At 43.3% G+C, this 13,023-nt stretch overlaps 1 protein-coding gene across 1 annotated transcript in view; it reads right to left on the bottom strand.

The window, feature by feature from the left end:
• The window catches only part of ZBTB8A (zinc finger and BTB domain containing 8A), a 49,714-nt gene extending 41,216 nt beyond the window's left edge, over window positions 1–8,498 (bottom strand). The window contains exon 1 of the mRNA XM_057704089.1: window positions 8,352–8,498. The gene's annotated coding sequence lies outside the window, so the exon portion shown is untranslated. The remainder of the gene's footprint in view (window positions 1–8,351) is intronic.
• Between the last annotated feature and the right edge of the window lie 4,525 nt (window positions 8,499–13,023).

Genomic DNA, 13,023 nt, shown 5'->3' with positions numbered 1-13,023 from the left:
TCACCACACATTTTTTGTGGCCTAAAGAATGCTACTTATACAAAAGGGGACACAGAAAAAAATTTGACTAATTCCTGTATTTGTATACCCAGAGAGAGAGATCATTTCAAAACTACACTGTACCTGAGGATAGCAAACCTCTACTCTAACTAGTCAACTAATTAGATACTCTAACTAGTTATTGTAAACCTCACCCTAAGGAAGAGTTATTCTCTTTGTTTTTCATTGAAGTATAGTTGATTTACAATATTGTGTTAGTTTCAGGTGTACAACAAAGTGATTCAGTTATACATATACATAGATTCATTCTTTTTTAGATTATTTTCTCATATAGGTTATCACAGAATATTGAGTAGAGTTCCCTGTGCTGTACGGTAGGTCCCTGTTGGTTATCTGTCTTACACACAGTAGGGTGTGTGTGCTCATCCCAAGCTTCTAATTTATCCCTCCTCCTCCCCCCCCCCCAATCCCCCCCCCCTACCCTGGCCACGTTTCCCCTTTGGTAACCATAGGTTTGTTTTGGATATCTGTAAGTCTGTTTCTGCTTTGTAAATAAGTTTGTTTCTTTTCTCTCTTTAAAAATTACATTCCACACATGAGTGATATCATATGATATTTGTCTTTCTCTGTCTGGCGTACTTCATTTACTATGATAATCTCTAGGTCCACCCATGTAGCTGCAAATGGCATTATTTCATTCTTTTTTACAGCTGAGTAATATTCCATTGTATATCGGTACCACATCTTCTTTATCCATTCCTCTGTCGATGGACATTTAGGTTGCTTCCATGTCTTGGCTATTGTAAACAGCGCTGCAATGAACAAAGGGGTGCATGAATCCTTTCAGATTATGGTTTTCTCCAGATATATGCCCAGGAGTGGGACTGCTGGATCATATGGTAGTTCTATTTTTAGTTTTTTAAAGAACCTCCATGTTGTTCTGCATAGCGGTTGTACCAATTTATATCCCCAACAACAGCATGGAAGTTATTCTTTAGTAACAATTTTTGCCATTTTTCCATTTCAGATGTTACCTCATTAATTATGCTCTATGAACCAGGGTGTTTGTTACTCAGGTTTCTTTTTCAGCTTCATTTAGAATATAACTGACAAATAAAATTGTAAGATATTTAAAGTATACATTGTGGTATCTGATATACATATACATTGTGAAAGGATTCCTCCCATCTAGTTAATTAATACATCCACCACCTTACATATTTACCTTTTTTGTTGTTGTTGTTTGGTGAGAACTTTTAAGTTCTGCTCCCTTAACAAATTTCAATTATACAATACAATGTTATCAGCTATAGTCACCATGCTATACATTAGATCCTCAGACCTTATTCATCTTATAGCTGAAAGTTTGTGCCTTTTTACCAGCCTCACCCTGCTTCCCCCACCCTCCAGTCCCTGACAACTGACAACTACTTTCCTACTCTCTGTTTCTATGAATTGGACTTTTTTTTTTTTTTTCAGATTTCACATATAAGCAATAACATGCAATATTTGTCTTTCTCTATCTGGCTTAATTCATTTAGCATAATACCCTCCAGGTCCATCCATGTTTTCACAAGTAACAGGATTTCTTTTTTCTCATGGCTGAATATTATTACATTATATACCTATAATCCTATTATATATATAATAATGTTTATATATCACATCTTATTTTTCCATACATCCATTAACAGACACTTAGGTTGCTGTGTTATTCAAAATTTAGGTTGTTTTTAAAATGTTATCACAGAGGAGATTTTGTAAGAATGAGATGTGTATAAGATTTGCAGTCTCAAAGTTTAAAATTTTAATGTTTAGGCTTAGAATACTATTCTTTTTTTTTAATATATATTTATTTATTTATTTATTGGCTGCTTTGGGTCTTTGTTGCAGTGAGCCGGGGGCTACTCTTTGTTACGGTGCGCGGGCTTCTCATTGGGGTGGCTTGTCTTGTGAAGCACGGACACTAGGCACGCGGGCTTCAGTAGTTGTGGCTCGCGGGCTTAGTTGCTCCGTGGCATGTGGGATCTTCCAGGACCAGGGCTCAAACCCATGTCGCCTGCATTGGCAGGTGGATTCTTAACCACTGCACCACCAGGAAAGTCCCTAGAATGCTATTCTAATGTAGGTATTAAGAAGGTCTTAGATAAAATGATGGCCTGGATTGGTTTGTAGAAGTGTCTTCTGATAATAAAAAATACATTGTAGATTTTGGAATATAGCTTCCCCCAAATATTCTGAAATTGTAAGAACCTTGTGTTGAACCTTATCTGACAATGCCAGTGAGATAGAGGGACCTGAAGCCAATACAAAGGTGTCTGTTATACCCTTGATGGTTCAGATGCTGCTGAGAGTCCAGGACTCAAAGCAGTGGAAATTTACTGAAGGGTTAGAAAAACAATTGAAAGAAAGAAACTTCATTCTTTGATTCAATAAATACTTTTACACTGTTCTGAACTTCATACAGCTATACATATTTTCTTTTCCTTATTTTTTTAAGAAAAAATCTTTTATTCTATTTTCATGAGGTCAGATATTCAAACTGAAATGTGAAATGTATTCATTCAATATCTATTTATTGAGCACCTGCTCTATGCCAGGCTCTCTCTGGCCCTGGGAATACAAAGATGATGACATGTCAAAGATCAGTGCTCTAGAACAACTCAATGTCTATCAGCAGAGAGAGAGAGTCAGAAAAAGAGAGAGAAAGAAAATACTCCTAGTAGAAGAAAAGTATAAAACCAAGGAAGAAAATGACTTTACCTGGGAGCGTCCACAAAAGTTTCCAAAAGGCAGTAACAGTTGAGTCTTGAAGGATGAGTAACAGTCCAGATGTGAAAAAGAGGACAAAAGGCATTCTAGACAGAAGCACCAAGGGCAAAGGCACAGACAGGTATTAAACAGCATGACCTCTTCAAGAAAAAGTTTGCTATGGCTAGAGATTCAGAGTCTGTGAAGGGACAATGGATGATAAACAGAGAACAGTATGTAGGTGCCAGATCCTGAAGTCCCTTCACTTTTGTAGGTTTGGGGCACTTTTGAAGAATTTTAAGAAGAGTGACATGGGCCTTCCTAGGTGGCGCAGTGGTTGAGAATCCGCCTGCCAATGCAGGGGACACAGGTTTGATCCCTGCTCCAGGAAGATCCCACATGCTGCGGAGAAACTAAGCCCGTGTGCCACAACTACTGAGCCTGCGCTTTAGAGCCGGTGAGCCACAACTATTGAGCCCCTGTGCTGCAACTACTGAAGCCCATGCGCCTAGAGCCCGTGCTCTGCAACAAGAGAAACCACGGCAATGAGGAGCCCACGCACCACAGAAGAGTAGCCCCCACTCACCGCAACTAAAAAGAAAGCCTGCTCACAACAACAAAAAAGACCCAACACAGCCAATAAAATAAATAAATAAATAAACATTAAAAAAAGAAATAAATTAAGACAAACAGCAGTAATAAGCACATGGAGATATGTTTAGCATCAGTAGTCATTAGGGAAACGCAAGTAAGAATCATAATGAGATATGACTCACATCCACTAGGATGACTACTATAAACACACACACACACACACACACACACACAGAATGTGGAGAAATCACAGTCTTCATGTACCACTGGCTGGAAGGTAAAATGGTACACCCATTTTGGAAAACAGTCTGGCAGTTCCTAAATGATTAAACAGAGTTACCAAAGGACTCTGCAATTCCACTCTAGGTATATATGCCCAAGAGAAATGAAAACACATGTCCCCATAGAAACTTGTATACAAATGTTTATAGCAGCATTATTCATAATAGTGAAAGAGTGGAAACAACCCAAACGTCCATCAACATTTGGGATAATGGATAAACAAAATGTGGTAGATCCATACAATGAAATGTTATTCAGCCACAAAAAAGGAATGAAGAACCAATTACCTGTTACAATACGGATGAACCTTAAAAACCTCAAGCTAAGCGAAACATGAGGGTCACAAAAGACCATATATTTTATGATTTCATTTATATGAAATGTCCAGAATGGGCAGATGAAAGAGATAGAGAGTAGGTTAGCGGTTGTCAGGGATTAGGGAGATGCAGGAATGGGGAGTGACTATTAACGGATATGGGGTTTCATTGTGCAGTGGTGAAAATGTTCTGTAATTAGAGGGTAGTGATGGTTGCACAACTTTGTGAACACACTAAAATACACTGAATGGTACACTTCAAAGGGCAAATTTTATGGTACATGAGTTATATCTTTTTTTTTTTAACCTTTATTGGAATATAAGTGCTTTACACTCTTGTGCCAGTTTTTGAGGTACACCAAAGTGAATCAGCTATATTTATATATATATCCCCATAACCCCTCCCTCCCATGACTCTCGAGTTATATCTTAATAAAACTAAATAGCTAATATTTTAATGTTTACTAAGCATTTTACACTCGTTATCTTATTTCAGTCCTCACAATAGCGTCATGAGGTAAGTGCTGCTGTAATTCACATTGCACAGATCAAGAAATGGAGGCACAGAGAAATGAAAAGAAAATCTTCTCCAAGATGGCACAAGGAGCAAGTGAACAGAGACTGGAATTCAGGTTGACTGACCCCAAACCAGCACTCTTAAGTCTTGTACTTTTCTTCTGAACATAATGTATGCAAAATGCCTAGCACCATGCCAAGCATGCAGTTGGGGCTCAATAAATAGTAGGTATTATTGTTATGATGATCCAATTTGTAAACCCAGAAGAAAATCCAAGACAGCATGGAGGAAGAGAAATAGTGGGAGATACAGGGCCAGGGAGATCAATTTAAAGGCTTAATGCAGTTGTCAAAGCAAGAAATAGCAAGGAAATAAATTAAGGCAGTGGAGACAGAGTGAATAACGGAAGTGATAACAGGAAACTTTCCAACAAAATAGGAATTGTCCTATAAATTGGGGTCAGTTACAACTTGATTAATAGTTACACCTACAAAGCATTAACTTAACTTGTATTGATAACTGTACTCCTGAGTCAACAGGAAAGGTTTAAGTTATTCTCAAAATATGTGATTGTCATGGAAATGGGTAATATATTTCAAATTTTTTCAGTATGTTGACCTCATAAGTTGAAACAACTAGTTGTACTAGTTCATGTAGACAGTCAAAATTCAATTTAAAACATTTTAAATATCTGTAAGCATTTAATATCTATAATGGTCCTAAGAATATTAAAGAATTAATGATACCCATCAAGTTCAAAGATCTTTAAAGGTGGATGAAGAAGACAATTACTTATTTTAGGAATGACTAAGTTCAAAAGTCTTTGGAATAGAAGGAAAAGACATGAATTTCCACAAGTAGATGAAAGATTTAGGTAACCAGTGTGACTCCAATTAAGGTTGTAGGCTATAAGACCATCTTTTAAAAGGTACATAGTTTGTTTTTTTGTGCCTCTTTTTCTTTTCTTTTTTTTTCTTTAAGAACTTTTATTGAGATATGATTGACATACAATAAACTGCATATATTTAAAGTGTACAATTTGATTTTTTTTTCTTATTAGTAATGTATATATGGCAGTCCCAATCTCCCAATTCATTCCCCGCCAACCCCCTCCCCTGTGCTTTCCCCACTTGGTGTCCATATGTTTGTTCTCTACATCTGTGTCTCTATTTCTGCCTTGCAAACCGGCTGATCTGTACCATTTTTATATATTCCGCATATGTGTTAATATACGATATTTTTCTGACTCACTTCACTCTGTATGGCAGTCTCTATGTCCATCCATGTCTCTACAAATGTCCCAATTTCATTCCTTTTTACAGTTGAGTAATAGTCCATTGTATATAAACGGTACATAGTTTTTAACTAAGAATTTAATGTGTCCCATCAGGGTCACCAATACAAATCTCATTAGCCTTCTTAGCATAAATGTCTGGGCCATAACGAACTCCAGCAAACTGGCATGGTAACTGTATGGATAAATGTCTTTTAACACTGGAAAGATTCAGGATTAGATATGAAAGCGTTTAAGAAAATCAAAACCATATTTGGGCAAGTCTCAATGAGAAGATGGCATTTACAGTCCAAAGGAGGCGTGAGAGTCATTTGGGCATCTGGAGGAAGGGTGTTCCAGGCAGATGCAACAGCAAGTGCAAAGGCTCTGAGGTGAAGCAGGCAAGGAGGACTGGAGGAACATCAAGGAGGGCTGGGGAGAGCAATAAGAGATGGAGTCAAAAAGGAAGGACAGATTGTGAGGCAGGTAGGACATCATGGGACCAGTTCCTGTAGGACTTCATAGATGACTACTTAGGGGCCTTTGGCTTTTGGTCTGAGTAAGATGGGGAGCCACTGATGAATTCTGAGCAAAGAAGTGACAAAAACTTCCCTCAAGAGGATCAAAAACCTCGCAGCAAATCCTTTAAATATTATAAACATATAGTTAGGTCACTGAAAAGGTTGAGCCTATTAGACATAAATTCCATTTTATCCAGAAAATAAGATTTAAATGATTTAGGATGAATCAAGTACTACCCTATCTTACAAACTTTGGGGCTCAAATCATTATCGACAGCAGAGCTGGTGATTTCAAGGCCATGAGATAAAGTCTGGCAGAGTGCCCTCATTCACGGGGTCGGAAATTTACACGACTTGGAAGAAGGCTAGGTACTCATGATGCCTCCTTCTGCCATTTTACAGCCAAACCCAAACATGCCCATTTGGACAAGGGTGGTAAGTTAGATTGTCACTTCCCATTAACCGCTTGTGTGGCCAGGGAGGCGCCCAGGAATAAAGGTATCTGATCCCTGGTTACCAGTGAAGGGCTCTTGCTCCAGGGGTCCCACAAACCCAACCATACTTGAGGCTTGGGGAGGATGGGAGAAGTTTGAGCCTTGGTTCTTCTGAGGATTTTAGACTTGTTTCTGCTAAAGAGCAGTGAAGGTTTTTAGAGCGCGGGAGCGATGTGACTTGCTTACTGGAAGACTCTGGAGGTGACTTTAGGAGGAAATGAAGAGCAAGAACAGGAGGCAAGGGCGCTGGAAGGCTGCCACCGGTCACCTCCTGGCTTAACGCTTAAATGCTTAATGTGTTTCCTCACCTAGAAAGTGGAAAAATCATCGGCCTGAATAGGGGCTTGTTTTACGTGAAATTAAGTAAATAATTCATAAAGGCGAAAGTACTCTATTTTCTAAAGTTCTGCAAATATAAACGTTTATTAAGAATAGAAGTAATACTCGTGTGTAGTTTAAAAGCCCCATAGGTGAGAATCTACCGCTTCCAAACACGCCTTGGACTAAACCTACCACGATGTTATATACCTACTATATCTCAACTTAAAAAGAAAAAAAAAGAGAGAGGAGAAAAAACAAAAAACAAAAACACGCCTTTGAACGATATAGAGCCTGGCTACTGGCACAAGCAATAATAAATAAGCGCATTTGAAGGGGAAAGGGCCAAACCGCTATTAACTTACAAAAGATGCCGTCTGCATAGGTAGAAGGTGCGTATGTGTGGGTTCGCCATAAAACAATAATTATAGCACAATATTTGTTAGGTATAGCAAGTCTGCCTTGGGTTCTAAGCCCGAATCTGTCGCATCACGATATAAAACCAAACGATGGAGGATGTACGGAGAAACTCAGACTACTGCCCAGGCAGCTACCTTCCAGCGGAAGCGCCCGGGGCCGCAGGGGAGAAGCCGGGACCTCGGCCGTCCCATCCGCCGGGCAACCCATCACTCGCCGCGCAGCCCGAGCCCGGCCGGCCTCCGACCCTCCGGCAGTCCGCGGCGCCCGACGGCTCCAGACACGCCCGGCACCGGCGCCGCGCCGCCTTCCCGCCGCCGCCGCCAGGAGGCTCCGCGCGCCTTCCCGCCTTTCCCCGCGCCGCGGCCGGGCCGGGCCGGGCGGCCAGGCGGGCGCGGCGCTCGGCGGGGGCGGCCGGGCGGGAGCGGGCGGCGACGGCGCGGCCATTGTCCCGCAGCCCCTCCCGGGCGCGCAGGCGGGCCGGGCCGGGCGGCCGGGCAGTCCGGGAAGCGGTGCGCCCGGCCGCCGCCCGCCTCTCCTCGCCGGCCGCCGCCCGCAGGCCGGGTCCTCGGCGCCGGCCGGCCGCGCCTCCTTTGTGACCGTCTCCAGCCCCTCGGAGCCGGCGCGCCGCCGCCGCCGCCGCCGCTGCGCCCGGGGCTGCAAATGGCGCCCGCTCGCCTCTGCGCCTCCCGCCGCTCTCCCGGCCCCGGGGACGTCTGGGGGGCGCCGCGCCCGGGCCGCATCCCGGGGCCAGAGCCCGCGGCGCCTCGCCCGCGCCTCCGCCCGCAGCGAGGCTCGCGGGCCCGTCCCGGGCAGCCCCGACGCCCCGCCCGCCCTCCGCCCGGCGCCGCGCGCTGCTGCCACTTACCGCGGGCCGAGGCGCACCGGCGGGTCGCGCGCGCGCGCGGGCCGGGGTAAGGCTCCCGGTTCTCGGCAAGGGAAATGCCCCCTTTCGAAGCCGTTCCTTTGCGCCCTAAAACAAGTAGCCCCAACGTGAGAGAAACAAAAGGTATTTGCTGACGTGGGCGTTGGACAGAAACGCCCGAGGGCTGGGGACACAATTAAAGGGGCAACGCACAGATTTCAGGCACCAACCAGCAGCTTCGCCCACTCCCCCTGCCCTTGCCTACACCCCGCTGCACCCTCCAGAGGCACCGGGGTGCCCAGATCCCCTAGCAGTTGACTACGGAATCATTATTTAGTCAGGAGCTTAAATTTTAAATTGTACTTTACGTTGGGAAAGGCGCCTCCGGAGGGCAGAAGGGCTGGATTTCTAGGATCTGGGGAATTTGGTTTAGGAAAGAGGGAGGGACTTAGGCGTGCCCACAATTACTGTATAAGTACATGTGACATTATTGTACTTAAGTTTAGCAACGTCAAATGGAAGAGGTCTGCATAGAATTCCTCCCTTTATTGAAGCACTCGTTTTAGTCGCGGATAACCTTTTCTAAATCTCTGCAGGTCACAAGCATTTTCTTTGAAGAGGATAACCCAAGAAACTGAGATAAGAGAAAATAATTCTTGGTTAAGTTAAGAGAAAATATAACACTCGTAACAATTGCAGGTTTTGTGTTTTCAAATACAAAAATTCATTGTACACCAAGCCTTTCTTCTGACATATTTATATCCCTAATATTTAGAGTTCAAACGTCAGGTTATACATTTGCTAAAATCTTAAATCACTGAATTTTCATTGTTACTAAGGAAACAGTTCCATAAAGTAAATTCGTTTTCTAGTTCCTTATACTGGGGTCAGGTACTGAAAAGTGCTGTGATACAGTAAAACTGAAAAAAAAGACTCAACATTTCAAAACATCTAGCTTTTGATGGATTTCTCTGTTATGTCAGACTTAGTTATACTGGACAAAGTTTATTACTTTGGTTTCATGATAATTAGCTATGTGTTCTGAGGATCATACTCTCTACTAGAATACAAAATATTCACAGCTCTCTCTTAATGTCACTTCTGTATTACTCTTGAATTGTCTTGCTATTTAGTTGCATTTCCTCACATTCTGAACAGGTAATTGAAAATGTGTTTGAAAACCACTAGGTATCAGGAGTGTTGGATGTACTCAAACTGTTTTGCTAGCATCCCCATTGAGAATTCTCCCAGAAAGACTTAGGCATTGTTATAGCAAAAGTGTTTTTTGTGTATTTGTTTGTTTGTTTGTTTTGGGGTTTTTTTTGCCTTAATTAATTGAAACATCCAAAAGAGTTCTACAAACTTGTTCCACGAGAGAGCACATCGGATGGGTGATAAACTCTTTGTTTCAAGGAAGAAGTGATGGGAGTTTTTTCCCTAAACTTCCCCCTCTAGCTTCTGAAACTCACTTATATATTTGGAGAATTCCTTACGTTATGAGTAATTGGTGGGAGGTAGAATCTGCCTTCTGCAACAGAATCTGGAAATGCTAGTGACTTGCATTCCCAGAATCCCTTGCAGCTAAGACAATGGCCATGATCTATACTTTGAAAATCAGATGCACCCGCCAGGGACTTTGAAGAGGGAGCTATAAGAAACAGGAAACTCAAAGAATCTTTTCTGGCAGTGGTGACAGTTGCAGCAAGATAGTATCTCCAGGTGCCATAGTGGCAGTGCCACAGTGGCAGTGTCCGCTGTCCAGTGCCAGTGCTATCAGTGGTGCCAACTGCCATGGCACTGCTGAGAACAGTGTATCCTCACCAGACCAGTTCTATGGTATGACTTGGCTGTTGTTTCTACCTGGTTAGCATAGGCTCCAACCCCTGTGCTTTGGTCTTCCTGTGATTCTGTGAACTTTTAATACATTCATTTCTGTTTAAATCAGCCAAGGCCAGTCACTGTGCACCTAAGAACCCTAACTAGTACAAAATGTTGAAAGGCATTTGGACATATGGCCTGAAGCTTAATAGATAAAATTGTTGGAGATAAAATGTTGTCATCAGTGTTATATAGATGGGAATGAAAACCATGGATACAGATAGAAGAAGAGAACATGAAGTAAGAAGAGAAGAAACTTAGAACCAAGTATCACCACCATCATCATCTAGTGGCTGGCTAGAGGAAGGTGAAATTGCAAATGAGTCTAAGAAGTGACTAGAGTGGAAAGAAGAGATATGGGATAGTGTGGTGTTACAGAAACTAGAAGAGTCTAATTCAAGAAGGGAGAATCAGACAATAATGTCAAATACTTCTCTTGGCAGTCTAAGAGAAAATATCTGTTAGATTTAACAACTTGGAAATCATTGACTTCAGAGAACATTAAGCTTGAAAGAAGGGAGCAAAATCCAGATTATCGGACAACGTGGTGATAAAGAAATAGAGATGGTGAGAATAGACAGCTCTTGAGAGATTTGGTTATAAAGGCGATACTGCAATTACTCTTGGTGTGTAACAAGCCAACCCAAACATAGTGGTATAAATCAGAGACTGTTTTATTATACTCATGGATTCCATGTGTTGCAAGAAGAGGGACCTCTTCCAGAGCCTGAGAGTGGGCTCTTGCCTAACACTCAGAAATGAATTGTCTGAGGAGACACACGTGCTGACAAAGCAAGAGACTTTACTGGGAAGGGGTGCCTGGGCGGAGAGCAGCAGGGTAAAGGAATCGAGGTGAACGGCTCTGCCACGTGGCTCTCAGTCTCAGGTTTTATGGTAATGGGGTTAATTTCTGGGTTGTGTCTGGCCAATCATTCTGACTCAGGGTCCTTCTTGGTGGCGTGTGCATTGTTCAGTCAAGATGGATTCCAGAGAGAAGGATTCTGGGAGGTTGGTAGGAGATACGGACTGGCATCTTCTCTTTCCTTTTGACCTTTACTGAATTCTTCTGGTTGGTAGTAGCTTGTTAGTTCCACATTCCTTACCAGGACCTCCTGTTGTAAGATAACTCATGCAAGTAGTTACTATCTTGCCTGGCCAAAGCAGGCGGTTTTAGTCAGTGGTTCCCCTAACACATGGGTCAAGAATTTGACAATCATAGTTGAGATGGCTTGTCTCTGTTCCACAATGTCTGGAGTCTCAGCTGGGAAGGTTCAAATGGCTGAGGGTGACTTGAACTGCTGGGAACTGGAATCATCTGGAGGTTTCTTCACTCACAGATCTAGTACCAAGGCTGGTGTAGCCAAAATTCAGCCTCTGTACCCTGGTAGTGAATTGAATGTCAGAGATAGAATTTTGAGTAAAGTAGAAAAGAATAGCTTTATTGCTTTGCCAGGCAAAGAGGGCTACAGAGTGATAATGCCCTCAAAACTGTGTGTCCCAACCTGAAGGGGTAGTGAGGAGTTTTATAGTGATGGTTCAAAGAGGATGGTGTGATCAGCTTGTGGACATTCTTCTGATTGGTTGGTGGTGAGGCAGTTGGGAGCTAGTACCATCAACCTTCTGGTTCCGACCTGTCTGGGGTCTAAGTACTTGTGGACAGCATACAGTTAGCTTCTGGTGGGGCTTTTAGTATCTTCAAAACAGCTCAAAGATATTGTTATGTATAGCCCTGAGGAGGAACCAGGACCCTGCCCCAAGGCTGTTCTGTTGTTTCTTGATGCTCCTCCCTTGTCTTCGCATTCCTTCCCTTCCCTGGTTAGCAACTGTTTGAACCTGCCCATTGGACTCAGGTCATGGAGGCTGAATGAAGTCTATTTCCTGTAATCAAGAAATAGGGGACACAGAAGGACTTCTGTGCCCAGGAGCCCCACAGGGTCTTCTGTGTTTCACTGGGAATACTTGAAAACTAGGCTCAGCTGTGACTGTCATCTGGAGCCCTACACTTGGCCTCTTCATGTGACTTGAGCATCTTGCAGAATGCTGTCTGGGTTCTGAAAGGGAGTGTCCCCGAGAGAGCACACCAAGAGGGGGTATTTCAAGAGAACTAGGAAAGAACTGCTCCATCTTTTATACCCAGCTACAGAAGTTGTATTACCTCACTTGCCGTATTCCATTGGTTAAAGTTATGAGGAAATCAATTAATGCCAAGCAATTAATGCCAACTGTAGCTATGTATTTTAACCTATATAAGGAGAGAATTCACCTAGAACGGGGCCCAGAATTTTGGAGCATTAGGTCATCTGGGTCTGCTGGCTCAATAAACCTGAGTTCTCCAATCCTCCGAGTGTGGTGCTTGGTTTCTCGTGGGATCAATTTCTGCAACATTTTTGGAGGCCCTAGCGAGATTCCAACCACACCAGCCCCTTGCACCACCAGACTGGTGGCTTGGTCAGGTTGGGGCAAAGGAGCTCTGAGACAAAAGAGGCGGCACGCCACCTGACGGTATTCCAGGTTCTCTTTTGGACTGATACTCCGACTCTCTGGAGACTGGGCCCCAACCAGACTCATTGGAGGGATGGACCAACTCACCAAGAGCAGACACAGGATAAGGTAAGGCCCCGGGGTACTGAACCCAGTCAGGTCCAGTCTCCGGATGGAAGAGGAACTTCATCACCCCCTAAGATCTTTGGTAAGAAGACCGCCAGTTAGAGACCTTCCCAGAGTGGGGAGGCGCCCACCAGTTAGGGACCTTCCCAGAGTGGGGAGGCACCCACCAGTTAGGGACTTGCCCTGAGTG

Source organism: Hippopotamus amphibius, chromosome 1 (assembly GCF_030028045.1).
Source record: "Hippopotamus amphibius kiboko isolate mHipAmp2 chromosome 1, mHipAmp2.hap2, whole genome shotgun sequence".
Classification (NCBI taxonomy): Eukaryota; Metazoa; Chordata; class Mammalia; order Artiodactyla; family Hippopotamidae; genus Hippopotamus; species Hippopotamus amphibius.
The sequence above is the reverse complement of the archived record's forward strand: the minus strand, read 5'-3'. Positions and strand labels throughout refer to the sequence as shown.